Raw genomic sequence first — 16936 nt, 5'->3', positions numbered from 1 at the left:
AATCAGCCGGCAGAGAACGCATTCGCATTCTGACAGAGAGAGACCCCATCCGGTTCTTTGTCCCACCCCCCGCATGAGCAACCGGCCAATCGTTGCTCATATAGCCACTCAGCTTCGAACCGGTAAAGCAAGGCTGGATTCGATACGACGCTTCTCAGAATCCAGCCCTGGTTGCAGCGCGTTTCTTTTTACCGCTGCGCCACCTGAGCGGCCTGTTATAAGATGTTTTTAAAATATAAAATAGCTGCACAATAAGTACCAGTCTGCTTATTAGCACAAATAGAGCCATTCTTATATTCGCCAACATTTATTTGGATCTCAGTATTTTTTGCTTCATTAACTCTAACAAGCATTCACAAATGTACACACCTAAAGCGTCTGCTTTTTGTCTTAAATAGAGAAAATACTTTTGTTTTTCTTTCAGACTGTGTTTCAGATTTGATAATATCACCACTAATGCCAAGTTCACACTACACAACTTTCCAAGTCGTCAGGTCGCTGTACAGTTCACACTACACGACTGAATCTCTTGCACTCGGGAGTGTTTCAATCAGTGTATATTTCACACTACACGACTGATCGGCGATAGGGGGTTTCACACTACACGATCCATCACCAACTGCAATCGCAGACGAGCTTCTCTGGTCTCCCAAACTACGTTTAGTCACGAGAACAAACGCGAGAAGTGACTAAAGGTTTAATGATACCACGTCCAAAAATGCACGTCAACAAGTAGCGAGCGATCAAAGTGTTTGTGGTCTGATGTGCAGCGTAAAATCAAAGAGGAAAATAAATGAATCTGAGTGGATTTGGCAACACGAACAGTATATGGCTTGTTCTGTAGTAAGTTGGAGGTTAATTAATAATTTTCAGAGCGGTAGAGAGAACAGAGTGGCGACACTCCCATAGGGAACCGTTGGAAAGGGGGCGGGACATATTTTCTGTGCAGCTTCCGGGTTGTGGAGCTCTGTATAGTTCCAAACATCCCATAGAGCCCCATTCATTTTCACTACTTATCAAGCATTTTTAGCTGTTTGTTGCTTTGTTTTAAAAAAATAATGAATTTGATGTCATTAATATACTTAATACTGTTATTGTTTAGCATTTGCTCAGCACTAAATGTTACATGTTTATCTTAATTAATAGGTGTAACTGAATTTAGCTTAGTCAGCTAAGCTAAATTATTGACACTAGAGTCTTTTCACCTAAAATTGATTAATTAAAAGTTGATTAATCAAGAGTCTTGTTACAGAAATGATAATAAAACATCAGAGCCATAATAAATCATGCTACTTTTACTTTCATTCTTAAGTACATTTGAAGGTAAATTTAGTTTAGTACTTTAGTGGAGGTAAAGAGTATTTTACTTTTACTACTACTTTTACTGGAGTAATATTTCACCTTGGATATCTCTACTTCAACTCAGCTACATGGTTTGTGTATCTTGTCCACCACTTACATTAGACAAAATGAACTAGTGCATATTAATTATGAATTAATTCATGTATTACATGTAGGAATAAATTATTACTTACTCATGAAATAAGACATGAATTAATGCTATTTCATGTACCTGCACTATAATGTTAAAGGTATTGGTACGGTAGTGTGTTTATGAATCTGTTCATTCAGTGCAGGTAAACCTTATGAATCCAGCCACATGGCTTAGTGTTTAACCAAAATGATTATTATTATGAATCCTCGGGAAAGTGAAGGGAGATTAGTTTATGTAAAAAACTAAACATAAAAAACTCTTTAATCTCTGTACTGTATATCGTCTCTACTACTTAATGATATCACATTATGTAATGTATGCTAATATAATGTACTGTGTGTTAACAAGAACGACCTATTAAGTCATTATAAACATCAATCTTCCACTTCATATACCAAATTGATATTAAAGCAGATGCAGTAAATGTAAAGGCAGGTGAAAATACCCAGAAATTGTACAAATGTTTATTATTTAATGTTTAATATTTCATTTACTGCTGCCGGTCCCATAGGAGAACATGACAGCGCCGGGTTTGTTTGGAACTATTGGAGGGTTACATGAACCACGTGACCGCGTGGCGGCGAGATCAAGGAGTGTCGCAACTCTCTCTATCTACGGCTCTGATAATTTTGTAATGCAGCGTGGGTATTACGTTTTGTAGAGGACGATCAAATCAGAAATACTGTAAAACGCGTGTGTGCCGGTGTATTCTGATATAAACTATATTAATTAAGCCTGTCCCAGTGTTTACACTCCTCTCCTGCATTTCCCCTCACGCAGTATCCTGCGTTCTCATTGGCTGTTCGACATGTCACTCATTCCCAGTCGCACATCTGAGATCAGATATCTGACGAGCTAGAAAACTCAATCCAGTCGCCAAGCGCTCGGCGAGCCGGTCGGGTCGAGTTGTTGGATAGTTCACACTTAACGACTGAGAGCCGAGTTTTGATCGCCGAGTGAACGCTGAGTTGCTCCCGACCCGGAAAATCAATCGCTGACCAGTCGCCGAGCGAAAATCAGGGCAAAAATCGTGTAGTGTGAACTAGGCATTACTGGCCAATATACATTTTTTGGTATAATTTTGAAGAATGTTTTTTAGCACATATGTTCACATATGCAGTCAGATGAATTACACACTAAGGGCTTAATATACTGTACAAACATGTTTGTGTCTAATATTAGGCCAAATCTAATAACTTTCTGTACAAAGAAATATATGTGTCCTGTATAAAACCGGTCTTAACACAGCATGTACATGGCAAAAAAATATTGTGCTTCCTGTCCTCACATATACACACACTCTTATTAGGTCTCTTTATTAGGAACACAAGTAAACTTGATCATTCATGTAATTATCCAGTTAACCAGTCATGGAGCAGTCACACAATGCAAAATAAAAATTTTAGGCAGATGGGCTACAGCAGCGCCCATCTGAACAACAGGCCAATTGTTGTTAATGTAGCCGCTTAGCCTCAGCCGGCAAGGCAGAGCTGAGACTTGATACGATTTATTCGAGATCCCAGCTCTGGTTGCAGCATGTGTATTTTACCACTGCGCCACCTGAGTGGCAAAATTTGCAATCTTTTAGGAATAAATAAATAAATATTATTAAGAGTTCTTCAAAAGGTTTTCACACTTTTTTAAAACTCTATTTATTAAGGATTTTAAAAACAAATAACATCACTGTTCTACATAGTCACCTTCCGATGCATTTTTCCAAGCATCGTACCAACTTTTTAATGCCATCAGCAAAAAATTCCACTGATGCACTGCTGCTTTCACATCATTATCACATGAAAATCTTCTTTCCCTTAAAGCTTCTTTGAGTGCCCAAAATTGTAGAAATCAGATGGTGCTAAATCCGGACTATAAGCTCTCTCTCAGTCTCTCAGACACGACCAATTACTACTCCTCCCACCCTCACTGTTTCCAACAAAAATATTAAAGTGCAGAAACTTTTTGAAGATCCGTCGTTCATATTCATTTTGGGTTGTGGAAACCCCTCATATATAAATATTTTGTATTTGTGAGGGTTTAAAATCCTCTGTGAAAAGAGGGCAGTGGTAGCTCAGAGGTTAGGGCAAGTGAATGGTTTAGGATTACGACCCCAGCTTCCAAACTAGTTGGAACCTGCCAAAAGAAGAACGTCAGTCTATATTTGTCTTTATATTTGATGATAAAGACATACATATTCTATTGCATTACTATAATTGATTATGATTTTTTTTATTTTTCATAGGGAAAACCATGAAGGCCGTGCTACAGCTTATTGAGAAATTGCAGCCTTAAACCATTGAAGTTGCAGGGTGAGAAATAAGCAAATTCATTTACATCAGGTAGCAGTTTGTTTATTTCTTAAACCCACCTCCCAAAACGTATAATGATAATTGGTAGAAAGTTAAGCCAACTTTGCATCTACTGGTGATTTGTTGCCTTATTAATATTATCCTATTTTGTTTTTATTGCAGAATGACACACAAATGTGTCCTTGTGGCAAAACAAGGTTCATAAATACATGGTTTGACACATGTATATAGTGAGGAGGAACTTCTGTGGCTTGCACAGTCCTGATCTTAACCCCACTGAACACCTCTGGGATGAAGTGAAATATTGATTAACAGTCAGGTATTCTTATCTAATGCCAATGTTTGACCTTACAAATGCTCTTGTATTAAAAAAGCATAGACTTCGACTGACACACTCCATAATGTTGTGGAAAGCCTTGTCATTAGAGTGGAGGCTGCTATAACTGTGTGTGTGTATTGTGTGTGTGTGTGTGTGTGTACAGTGTATCACAAAAGTGAGTACACCCCTCACATTTCTGCAGATATTTAAGTATATCTTTTCATGGGACAACACTGACAAAATGACACTTTGACACAATGAAAAGTAGTCTGTGTGCAGCTTATATAACAGTGTAAATTTATTCTTCCCTCAAAATAACTCAATATACAGCCATTAATGTCTAAACCACCAGCAACAAAAGTGAGTACACCCCTTAGTGAAAGTTCCTGAAGTGTCAATATTTTGTGTGGCCACCATTATTTCCCAGAACTGCCTTAACTCTGCTGGGCATGGAGTTTACCAGAGCTTCACAGGTTGCCACTGGAATGCTTTTCCACTCCTCCATGACGACATCACGGAGCTGGCGGATATTCGAGACTTTGCACTCCTCCACCTTCCGCTTGAGGATGCCCCAAAGATGTTCTATTGGGTTTAGGTCTGGAGACATGCTTGGCCAGTCCATCACCTTTACCCTCAGCCTCTTCAATAAAGCAGTGGTCGTCTTAGAGGTGTGTTTGGGGTCATTATCATGCTGGAACACTGCCCTGCGACCCAGTTTCCGGAGGGAGGGGATCATGCTCTGCTTCAGTATTTCACAGTACATATTAGAGTTCATGTGTCCCTCAATGAAATGTAACTCCCCAACACCTGCTGCACTCATGCAGCCCCAGACCATGGCATTCCCACCACCATGCTTGACTGTAGGCATGACACACTTATCTTTGTACTCCTCACCTGATTGCCGCCACACATGCTTGAGACCATCTGAACCAAACAAATTAATCTTGGTCTCATCAGACCATAGGACATGGTTCCAGTAATCCATGTCCTTTGTTGACATGTCTTCAGCAAACTGTTTGCGGGCTTTCTTGTGTAGAGACTTCAGAAGAGGCTTCCTTCTGGGGTGACAGCCATGCAGACCAATATGATGTAGTGTGCGGCGTATGGTCTGAGCACTGACAGGCTGACCCCCCACCTTTTCAATCTCTGCAGCAATGCTGACAGCACTCCTGCGCCTATCTTTCAAAGACAGCAGTTGGATGTGACGCTGAGCACGTGCACTCAGCTTCTTTGGACGACCAACGCGAGGTCTGTTCTGAGTGGACCCTGCTCTTTTAAAATGCTGGATGATCTTGGCCACTGTGCTGCAGCTCAGTTTCAGGGTGTTGGCAATCTTCTTGTAGCCTTGGCCATCTTCATGTAGCGCAACAATTCGTCTTTTAAGATCCTCAGAGAGTTCTTTGCCATGAGGTGCCATGTTGGAACTTTCAGTGACCAGTATGAGAGAGTGTGAGAGCTGTACTACTAAATTGAACACACCTGCTCCCTATGCACACCTGAGACCTAGTAACACTAACAAATCACATGACATTTTGGAGGGAAAATGACAAGCAGTGCTCAATTTGGACATTTAGGGGTGTAGTCTCTTAGGGGTGTACTCACTTTTGTTGCCGGTGGTTTAGACATTAATGGCTGTATATTGAGTTATTTTGAGGGAAGAATAAATTTACACTGTTATATAAGCTGCACACAGACTACTTTTCATTGTGTCAAAGTGTCATTTTGTCAGTGTTGTCCCATGAAAAGATATACTTAAATATCTGCAGAAATGTGAGGGGTGTACTCACTTTTGTGATACACTGTATGTGTGTGTTTTTAAAGATCATGTTCATAATCATTTTTTAATCATATCATATATCTAAAAATATCTAAAATTATTTAAAATATCTAAAATTATATCTTTAACCCCAAATCAGAAAAAAATTGGGACAGTATGGAAAATGCAAATAATAAAAAAAAAATTTTTACAATGACTTCGACTTTTATTTGATTGCAGACAGGATGAACCTGAGATATTTCATGTTTTGTCTGGTCATCTTCATTTCATTTATAAATAAACATCCATTCCTGGAATGCTGATTCATCTGACCACAATACACATTTCCACTGTGTGATGGTCCATCCTAGATGCCTTACAGCCCAGAGAAGTCAAGACTTAAGTGGCATTTGTGCATGTAACTCTGTATTGTAGTGCCTGACAAAAGTTTGCCAAAGTAATCCCTCACCCATGTGGTTATATCAGCTATTGTTGAGTGGCGGTTCTTGATGCAGTACTGTCTGAGGGATCGAAGATCATGGGCGTTCAACTTAAGCTTGCGCTCTTGACCTTTACGCACTGAAATTCCTCCAGATTCCTTGAATCATTTAATGATATTATGCACTGTAGAGGAAGAAATATGCAAATCCCTTGCAATCTTTCTTTAAGGTTCATTGTTTTTAAACATTTCAATAATTTTCTCACACATTTGTTGACAAACTGGAGATCCTCTGATCATCTTTACTCATCAAACACTCAGCCTTTCTTGGATGCTGCTTTTGTACCAAACCATGAGTACAATCACCTGTTAACATCACCTGTTTGGAATCACATCATTATTTAGTTTTTCACCTTATTACCAGCCCTAAATTGCCCCCGTCTCAATGTATATTAACAGAAATGAAATGAAGTTGAGCAGATAAAACATGAAATATCTTGGGTTTATCCTGTCTGCAATCAAATAAAAGTCAAAGTAAATGTAAGAAACACTTTTGTAAATTATCTAAAATGATCTAAAATATCTTTAAAAAAAAGGTACCTAAATGGACTTTTGACCTGTTTGGGGTGTCTCCTGTCCTTCATCCAATTAATTATTATTATTATTTATCATTATTATTATCATTATTATTATCATTAACAGCAACCAGATCAATAATAATAATGAAGACAATGTTACACCCCCTGTTGATATTTTTTTATACTTTCCACCTCATATTATATTCAAATAATTATCACTTAATGATTACACAGATTGAACTGCGTTATTTCTATTTTTACATGTGCAGATTTGTAATTCCCAATTATTTTGTCAACTGATAAGCATTGGACTACAACGAATACTTCAGTAATCTTAATGTTTACTGAGGTCTTTACGTGCCCATCCCTACAATCTGTATGGTGTGTATCAGAGACTCAGATTCAGAGAGAAACCAGGGAGAGGCAGAGAAGCTCCACAACCTAGCTCCAGCTTTCCATAGGAAAATTCATTCATTTCCTGTTTTCACAGGTGATCTCATGTGATGATGTCAGTATACAAATTAGCAGGTCAAAGTCTGTGCTTGTTGTATTCTAATTGCTTCACACAGGCAATTAGAATACCCAGAACCCTGTTGCAACAGTACAGTCTGGTCAGACAAAAAAAATAAAATAATAATGAACTACAGATATGAGACATCCATGGTAAAACACTGTCTGTTGTATCATCACATTTTTATACTTCTTTTTAAACAGTTCGCTGAACCAAACAACCACAATTATTTCAGATGTATAACTGTTTTCTACGTAATTCTTCTCCTCTGGAATCTGACCTGTGTTTGAGAAGATAATTGTTGTTAGTGTCCATCTGTAGCTGCTTATCTCGGATCTTAAATGAGTTCTGTAGAAAACTATTTGCCTGAACACGAGGTTGTAAGATAAAAGTACTCCCAGGCCTGATGTGACCTCCAAAATCCTTGCACATGCACATCTAGTAGTAGAACCCATGACCCAGATAAATGTATATGTTTAATACAGTGAATTAAACTTAAATAGATGATTTTAACTTAAACTTTATTAAACACCAAACTTTACCAAAACACACCACCATTCACCATAAATACCAAAATTCACCAAACCAACCTTTCTTTATTAAACACCAACAATTTTCTACAGAACACTGAATCTGCCAACACATCATTATTCTTGATTAAATACCAACCTTAAGGGCACTTGGGTGGTGCAGCAGTCTAATACATTAGCTCACTACAGTTAGCTCTGTGCATGTCCTGCTTTTTCCATTAAACATTTACTAACACACACTATTATTCACCAACATACACCATTTTTTCCCCTTAAATACCAATATCGACTACTGACATGTTCTTTTAAACAGTAACATTTAGGCACCCAGGTGGCACAGCGGGATATTCCGCTAGCACACCAGCGCTGGCATTCTGAACTCCTCAATTCGAAACTCAGCGTTGCCACCAGTCGGCTGTGCGCCATCTAGCAGGCATAATTGGCAGTGCCTGCAGCAGACATGGTTCTGCTATGGCAGGATGACCGGACTATGTGGGTGGGGTCTTCAAACGCTGTGTAAGAACCCTGATTGGCAGATAGAGAGGCACCTGTGCAGAGTGCATAGGTAAAAAGGGTTACCAACATTATTAAACACAAATATTTACATAAAACACTATACCTTTACAAATCACAAATCACTTTTATTGTCATGTCACATTAACACAGGTGTGAAAGGTGAGTGAAAATCTTGGTTGCATAGTCCCTCACAGTTTTAACACACATTAAATACAAAACACACATTTGCTTACATAAATCTTACATAAAACTAGCACCATCTGTTCAATATATACATGTAAAGCTATGAATGTACAGATATACTGTCCGTTAATGTAAATGTTTTAAGTATTATTCCGGCATGTAACGTTTTAATTTAGAATTAGAATTATTTTATAATGGCCAGATGTGCAGGTATTGTACAAAATAAGTAATGTGTATCAAGTCATGTCAAATTCGTTTTTATAGCGCTTTTTATAATGAACACTGTCTCAAATCAACTTTACAGAATCCAGGACCAACAGACCAAAAACCCCTATTGAGCAAGCTGAGGTCGACAGTGGCAAGGAAAAACTCCCTGAAAATTACAGGAAGAAACCTTGAGAGGAACCAGACTTAGCAGGGACCCCCATCCTTCTCGGGTGGCCTGGAGGAGTTCTTCATTGTTTAGTCCAGTCTGTGAAAAAGTCCGTTGTAAGTTCTGGACATTTTGGCACTTTACCATCAGACAACAACATTCACCACCATATACCAACACTCATCATTAAACAAATGTTTTCAGGTACACACTATCATTTACTAACACACATTCATTCTTTATTAAATACCAACATTTACAACTTAACATCAGCCTTTACAATCAAATACCAATACTCACTATTAAATACCAACATTTACCATCAAATACCGAGTCACTGTCATACCCCAACATTCATTATGAATCACCAATATGTACAAATACCAAATGTCACTGTGAAACACCAACATTCAACATTATCATGACAACCCAAATAAACCAGTGTGAGTCACAAACACCTGTTTGTTTATGGTTTAAGGTAGGTCACACACACAATACTCAATGAGTTAGACAGGATGGGAGCATTACATAAACACCAGAACTCACCAGCTATCATAAGTAGGTAGCAGAGAAAACAGTGATCCTCTTAATCGGTGCTATAATGCTGATTAAATGAACAGACCAAATCATGAGTGATAAAAAGGCAATGTGGTTTCAGTTAAGATTATTAAATTCATACATCAAAACCTCTGAACCTATTAACAGGATTGAGGGTGGATGCTAGAAACACATACAAAAACAGTGTCATTTTGTGTCAACATGTGGACACAATGTTCTTTTGACTGGCACAATTTGCCACAGACACACTGGGTGGGGTAGGGCTCTGGGCTATTAATTAGAAGGTTTATGGTTTGACCCATATGATTTGAAAGGTGGATTGGCTGCTTAAAAATGCAAAAAGGGTGAAGGAAATGTGTAAGTGTATATTACTCTGTGATGGATTGGCTCCCTTGAGTTTTCAGATGATGCTGGATTGACCATGACCCTAAGCAAAATAATATGGTAGGTGAAAATAAAAACAATGTATGAATATATATTTGAGTGGACTAAATAATAAGTGCTGTAAACACATATACTGTAAAGGAATGAATTTATACCAGTGACTGGAGGAGCAGCTCCACCATATAGAAGCACTTTGTAGTTCTACAATTACTGACTGTAGTCCATCTGTTTCTCAACATGTTTTTTAGCCCCCTTTCATGCTGTTCTTCAATGGTCAGAACTCTCCCAGGACCAGTACAGAGCAAGTATTATTTGGGTGGTGGGTCATTCTCAGCACTGCAGTGACACAGACATGGTGGTGGTGTGTTAGTGTGTGTTGTGCTGGTATAAGTGGATAAGACACAGCAGTGCTGCTGGAGTTTTTAAACCCCTTACTGAGAATAGTCCACCAACCAAAAATATCCAGCCAACAGCGCCCAGTGGGCAGCGTCCTGTGACCACTGATGAAGGTCTAGAAGATGACCAACTCAAACAGCAGCAATAGATGACCGATCATCTCTGACTTTACATCTACAAGGTTGACCAACCAGGTAGGAGTGTGGACAGTGAGTGGACACGATATTTAAAAACTCCAACAGTGCTGCTGTGTCTGATCCACTCATACCAGCACAACACACACTAACACACCACCACCATGTCAGTGTCACTGCAGGGCTAAGAAAGATCCACCACCCAAATAATACCTACTCTGTGGGGGTCCTGTGGGGGTCCCGACCACTGAAGAACAGGGTGAAAGCAGGCTAAAAAGGTATGTATAGAAACAGATGGACTACAGTCAGTAATTGTAGAACTACAAAGTGCTTCTATATGGTAAGTGGAGCTGATAAAATGGACAGTGAGTGTAGAAACAAGGAGGTGGTTTTAATGTTATGGCTGATCAGAGTGAGTAGGACATCTTAATATGAAGAAGACAAAAGTCATGACAACAGAAAAGACGAATTACCCTGAATGGAAAAGATGTGAAAGTGGTGGACAACTTTTTCCTACTTGAATCAATTGTTAACATCAAGAGATTAAATACCACCCAGATGAGAGAACAAGAAAAGCTATTCAGATGTAAAGATTTGTCTTTCCACAAAGAAATATCAGAATTGTCCAGACTAAGGTTTTCTCTGTTGTTCCTTATGAATGAACGAGTTGAACTGCTGACCTTCTATGACAACATGATTTCGGAAACTCTTATTTGCATGGTTTACACTTATTTACATGTAAAGGTATTAGAGTGAGTTGCAAAGCAGCCTGCATTTCCATTTCCTGTTGCTAAGCTACAGTACTGTATGACCTACAGCCATCATGGCCTGTGACGCTGAGGGACATGCTGGCCACAGAGTGGAGCAGCTTTTTTGACAGCTACAACAAAATACATATAAGATAGGAAGGGAGGGGAGGGGCAAATGCCCATGAGCTGTCTTTTAGCGGCACATTTCAAACAGGTGGAAGGGAAGAAGGAGGGGGACAACACCTATTAACAAGGGTGTAGAAACAGGCAGGGTGGTCAAGGTCTTTTCTGTGTGGAGTTTGCATGTTCCTCCCCATGTCTGCTTGGGTTTTCTTCAGAAGTTCCGGTTTCCTCCCACAGTCCAAAAACATGCAGTCAGGTTAATTGGAGACACTGAATTGCCCTATAGCTGAATGGGTGTGTGTATGTGTGTGTGTATGTGTGTCTGCCCTGCAATGGACTGGCGCCCCATCCAGGGTGTTATTTACTGACATTTAGCTCTTTTAAAAAATCCCAACAACACTGCGGCACCTGCCACACTCACACCAGAACAACACACACTATCATGTCATTACGATGGTTGCATCATTGCAGTGCTAAGAATGATCCACAACCCACAGTGACAGTGAGCAACAGATAGGCTACAGTCAGGTGATGATTAAGGTAATGGCCTAGTAATTGGAAAGTTGCTGGTTTAAGCCCTACCACCACCAAGTTGACACTGTTGGGTCCCTGGGAGAGGCTAATAACCCTCATGAATGGCACTGCAGTGGATTGGTGCCTGCACAGTGTTTCTCAGTTAAACCAGGCCCACTGTGTCCCTGACCAGGATAAAGTGGTTGATGAAAAAAAATAAGTGTGGAATGTTTGCACTGGTATGGACCCTGGCACTGGCTGTATGATAAACACGCACACACATCACTAACACATACACTGATCAGCCATAACATTAAAACCACCTCCTTGTTTCTACACTCACTGTTCATTTTATCAGCTCCACTTACCATATAGAAGCACTTTGTAGTTCTACAATTACTGACTGTAGTCCATCTGTTTCTCTGTATGCTTTGTTAGCCCCCTTTCATGCTGTTCTTCAGTGGTCAGGACTCTCCCAGGACCACTACAGAGTAGGTAGTATTAAGGTGGTGGGTCATTCTCAGCACTGCAGTGACACTGACATTGTCGTGGTGTGCCAGTGTGTGTTGTGCTGGTATGAGTGGATCAGACACAGCAGCTCTGATTGAGTTTTTAAACATCTCAATGTCACTGCTGGACTAAGAATAGTCCACCAACCAAAAATATCCACCCAACAACGCCCTGTGGGCAGCATCCTGTGACCACCGATGAAGGTCTACAAGATGACCAACTCAAACAGCAGCAATAGATGAGCGACAAGTTGGACCAACTAGGTAGGAGTGTCTAATAGAGTGGACAGTGAGTGGACACGGTATTTAAAAACTCCAGCAGCACTGATGTGTCTGATCCACTTATACCAGCACAACACACACTAACACACCACCACGTCAATGTCACTGCAGTGCTGAGAATGATCCACCACCTAAATAATACCTGCTCTGTGGTGGTCCTGATCATTAAAGAACAGGGTGAAAGCAGGCTAAAAAAGTATGTAGAGAAACAGATGGATTACAGTCAGTAATTGTAGAACTACAAAGTGCTTCTATATGGTACAGTGGGGCCAAAAAGTATTTAGTCAGCCACTGATTGTGCAGGTTCTCCTACTTAGAAGGATGAGAGAGGTCTGTAATTTTCATCATAGGTACACTTCAACTATAAGAGACAAAATGAGAAAAAAAAAATCCAGGAAATCACATTGTAGGATTTTTAAAGAATTTATTTGTAAATTATGGTGGAAAATAAGTATTTGGTCAATATCAACTCAATACTTTGTAACATAACCTTTGTTGGCAATGACAGAGGTCAAACGTTTCCTGTAAGTCTTCACCAGGTTTGCACACACTGTAGCTGGTATTTTGGCCCATTCCTCCATGCAGATCTCCTCTAGAGCAGTGATGTTTTGGGGCAACACGGACTTTCAACTCCCTCCACAAGTTTTCTATGGGGTTGAGGTCTGGAGACTGGCTAGGCCACTCCAGGACCTTTAAATGCTTTTTACAGAGCCACTCCTTCGTTGTTGGTGTGTTTGGAATCATTTTCATGCTAGAAGACCCAGCCACATTCCATCTTCAATGCTCTCACTGATGGAGGGAGGTTTTGGCTTAAAATCTCACGATATATGGCCCCGTTCATTCTTCCCTTAACACGGATCAGTCGTCCTGTCCCCTTTGCAGAAAAACTACCACAAATCATGATGTTTCCACCCCCATGCTTCACAGTAGGTATGGTGCAACTCAGCATTCTGCTTCCTCCAAACACGACGAATTGAGTTTTTACCAAAAAGTTCCATTTTGGTTTCATCTGACCACATGATATTCTCCCAATCCTCTTCTGGATCATCCATATGCTCTCTGGCAAACTTCAGACGGGCCTGGACATGTACTGGCTTAAGCAGGGGGACACGCCTGGCACTGCAGGATTTGAGTCCCTCTCGGCGTAGTGTGTTACTGATGGTAGCCTTTGTTACTTTGGTCCCAGCTCTCTGCAGGTCATTCATCAGGTCCCTCCGTGTAGTTCTGGCATTTTTGCTCACTGTTCTCATGATTATTTTGACCCCACGGGATGAGCCCCAGTTCGAGGGAGATTATCAATGGTCTTGTATGTCTTCCATTTTCTTACAATTGCTCCCACAGTTGATTTATTCACACCAACCTGCTTGCCTATTTTAAATTCACTCTTCCCAGACTGGTGCAGGTCTACAATTTTCTTTGGTCTTGGCCATGGTTGAGTTTGGAGTCTGACTGTTTGAGGCTGTGGACAGGTGTCTTTTATACAGATAACGAGGTCAAACAGGTGCCATTAATACAGGTAACGAGTGGAGGACAGAAGAGCTTCTTAAAGAAGAAGTTACAGGTCTGTGAGAGCCAGAAATCTTGCTTGTTTGTTATTGACCAAATACTTATTTTCCACCATAATTTACAAATAAATTCTTTAAAAATCCTGCAATGTGATTTCCTGGATTTTTTTTCTCATTTTGTCTCTCATAGTTGAAGTGTACCTATGATGAAAATTACAGACCTCTCTCATCTTTCTAAGTAGGAGAACCTGCACAATCAGTGGCTGACTAAATACTTTTTGGCCCTAAGTGGAGCTGATAAAATGGACAGTGAGTGTAGAAACAAGGAGGTGGTTTTAATGTTGTGGCTGATCAGTGTATATCACAATACATATCACTGACATACTCATGTGTTCTAATATAGAAAATTAAGTGGTAGATAAATAACAGTAAAATAATTAAACAACATTTAAGATTTACAACAAAATGTACAGTGGATTCAGAAAGTTTTCAGACCCCCTGATTTTCTACTCACTTCTTTGTGTTATGGTTTGGTTTTAATCACTTATTTACCCAGAATGACAAAATAAAAATGTTTTTGAAAATTAATTACAAATTAAAAACTGAAATGTCCACTTTAGCATGTTGATGTCTATTAATTCATGAACTTTTTACGATTCAGATTCATGGGTGAACATAGCTATTTGACTGCACACTTGTTAACTGGCTCTCACATTAAAATATTGAGTTGCTCTTCTTATACGGTACAGTTCCAGATGGGTGGTGGTAGGTGTTCTGTATGAAAAGACTCTCGTATAATTGATGCAGGAAGAACAGAGGTCTCAGCACAGCAGAGACGATGTATATGTACCAAAGAAAAGCCTGCTCTCTTGCACTTCAGGCAGGGGTAACAAAGACAGCCTTTGTAGTCTTGCCTCAGTCTCCCTGTTCTTTATCGGATGTCAGCACTTAGGAATGGTTAACTTACCTGTCCGATAAGTGCTTTGCACCCCCTTGGGAACATGGCTTCCATTGTCCTATAGACCCTCCTGAGATCTGGATAAGACCAGGAGAGACAAAATGTCAGATTTCTTACAGTATGTATACTCCATATGGTGCACTACTGAGTGAGGAAAAGTATCCACTACATGTAGAGTATGGACAGACAAAAAGGCAACCTGCTTACCTCCTGCCTAAATAGACCCAGGTACCCAAGCTGTCAAGACATGCTCAAGAGCAACTGGCTGGTATAAAATTAGCATCAGGCTGATATCCTAAAGTATAGATTTATGTTTCCATTCTAATTCAACTTCTATTTGAATGGACACCCCAAAAATATGTTTTTATGTTGATGAGGAGGCATGGTGTTCCTGCTTAGTAGTGTTGGTGCAGCATAGCAACATTGGTTCCGAGGACCATGGTTTGATGTTTGCCTTTGATTACTGTCTCTGATAAGTTAATAATGTTGTTCTTTAGTCCTTGTAGGTTTTCTCCAAGTACTCGGGTGTATTCATGCTCTATAATGGTTTGGTGCCCTGTCAAATTGTGTACTAGTATTGCTTAATATTACATGGAAACTGTGAAGTACCTCTCCACCAGTCATCCTCCAAGAAAGCAGTTGAGGGCTAAAAGAATTCCTAAAAGAATGCTCCAACCACTAACCAGATTTCTTTATAATGAAATTTATTCTGGAGGTAAATAGAAATTTAAATTTGAAGAATTAGAAATAGGAATATTATGAAGTCCTTAAAAAGATTATATTGTTGCCTAGACTCTTCCCCACCCTTGAATATAAATTTACAGCATTTAGCAGACAATTTATCCAAACTGAATTACATTTGTGACCAAGCACAATCAAAATTGAGGGTTAAGGGCCTTGCTTAAGGACCCAACAGGGTCAACCTTGACAAAACAACAGGGGCCTGGTGACATATCCAACACGGTGCATCACATACCTATCCACCCAGTTGAAGGGTGCTGTGTGGCACTAATACTGACTAAATGTTAAATCATTTTATTGTCTCAGTACAGGGCGGCATGGTGGCTCAGTGGGTAGCACTGTCACGTCACAGCAAGAAGGTCCTGGGTTCGATCCCCAGGTAGGGTGGTCCGGGTCCTTTCTGTGTGGAGTTTGCATGTTCTCCCCTTGTCTGCTTGGGTTTCCTCCAGGAGCTGCTGGGAGTTGCTGCACTCACACTACTGAGTTGTTTTGGCACCAATGATACCAAGCATTGAGGTGTTATCTTCCCATTCTTCTAGCAAACATGTCTTAAAGTGTGCAAAAGTATGTGGTTGTCATTGTTGTATTTTTTATTTATCTTTAACAGGACTGCAGGCAGGCCAGTCTAGTACTAGTACCCCCTTCCTTGCAGCCATGTTTTTGTAATGTGTGCAGCATTTGGTTTTGCATTTGTCTTGAAAAAAAGTGCATGGATGTCCCTATCCTGAAGGCAGCATATATTGCTCTTAAATCTCAATGTACTTTTCTGCATTATTGCTACCATCACAGAAGTGTAAACTACCTTTTCCAAGGACACTGACACATCTCCATAACATAATAGACCCTAACTTTTGGCATTCATTACCTCCAAAAAAAGATCTGGAATACTGGTTGGTTTGACCACAATATGTTTCCAGTGGTGTATAAAGTATATACGTACATAACCTATATAAGTATTCTAACAGAAATTTACTTTGATAGAAGTAAAAGTCACCTTTTAAAATATTACTTGAGTAAAAGTCTTGAACTATCTGATGTTTAATGTACTTAAGTATCAAAAGTAATTTTCTAATATTAA

The 16936-nt window shown here is 39.7% G+C and overlaps 1 long non-coding RNA gene across 1 annotated transcript; it reads left to right on the top strand.

The window, feature by feature from the left end:
* Positions 1–1388: 1388 nt before the first annotated feature.
* LOC134309794 (uncharacterized) lies at positions 1389–9448 on the top strand. The gene is made up of 4 exons (XR_010011219.1): positions 1389–1433; positions 3735–3801; positions 3964–4120; positions 8938–9448. It is a non-coding gene; the product is annotated as an uncharacterized LOC134309794 (long non-coding RNA).
* The last annotated feature ends 7488 nt before the right edge of the window (positions 9449–16936 follow it).

Source organism: Trichomycterus rosablanca, chromosome 3 (assembly GCF_030014385.1).
Source record: "Trichomycterus rosablanca isolate fTriRos1 chromosome 3, fTriRos1.hap1, whole genome shotgun sequence".
Classification (NCBI taxonomy): Eukaryota; Metazoa; Chordata; class Actinopteri; order Siluriformes; family Trichomycteridae; genus Trichomycterus; species Trichomycterus rosablanca.
This window is presented reverse-complemented; position numbering and strand designations above follow the sequence as displayed.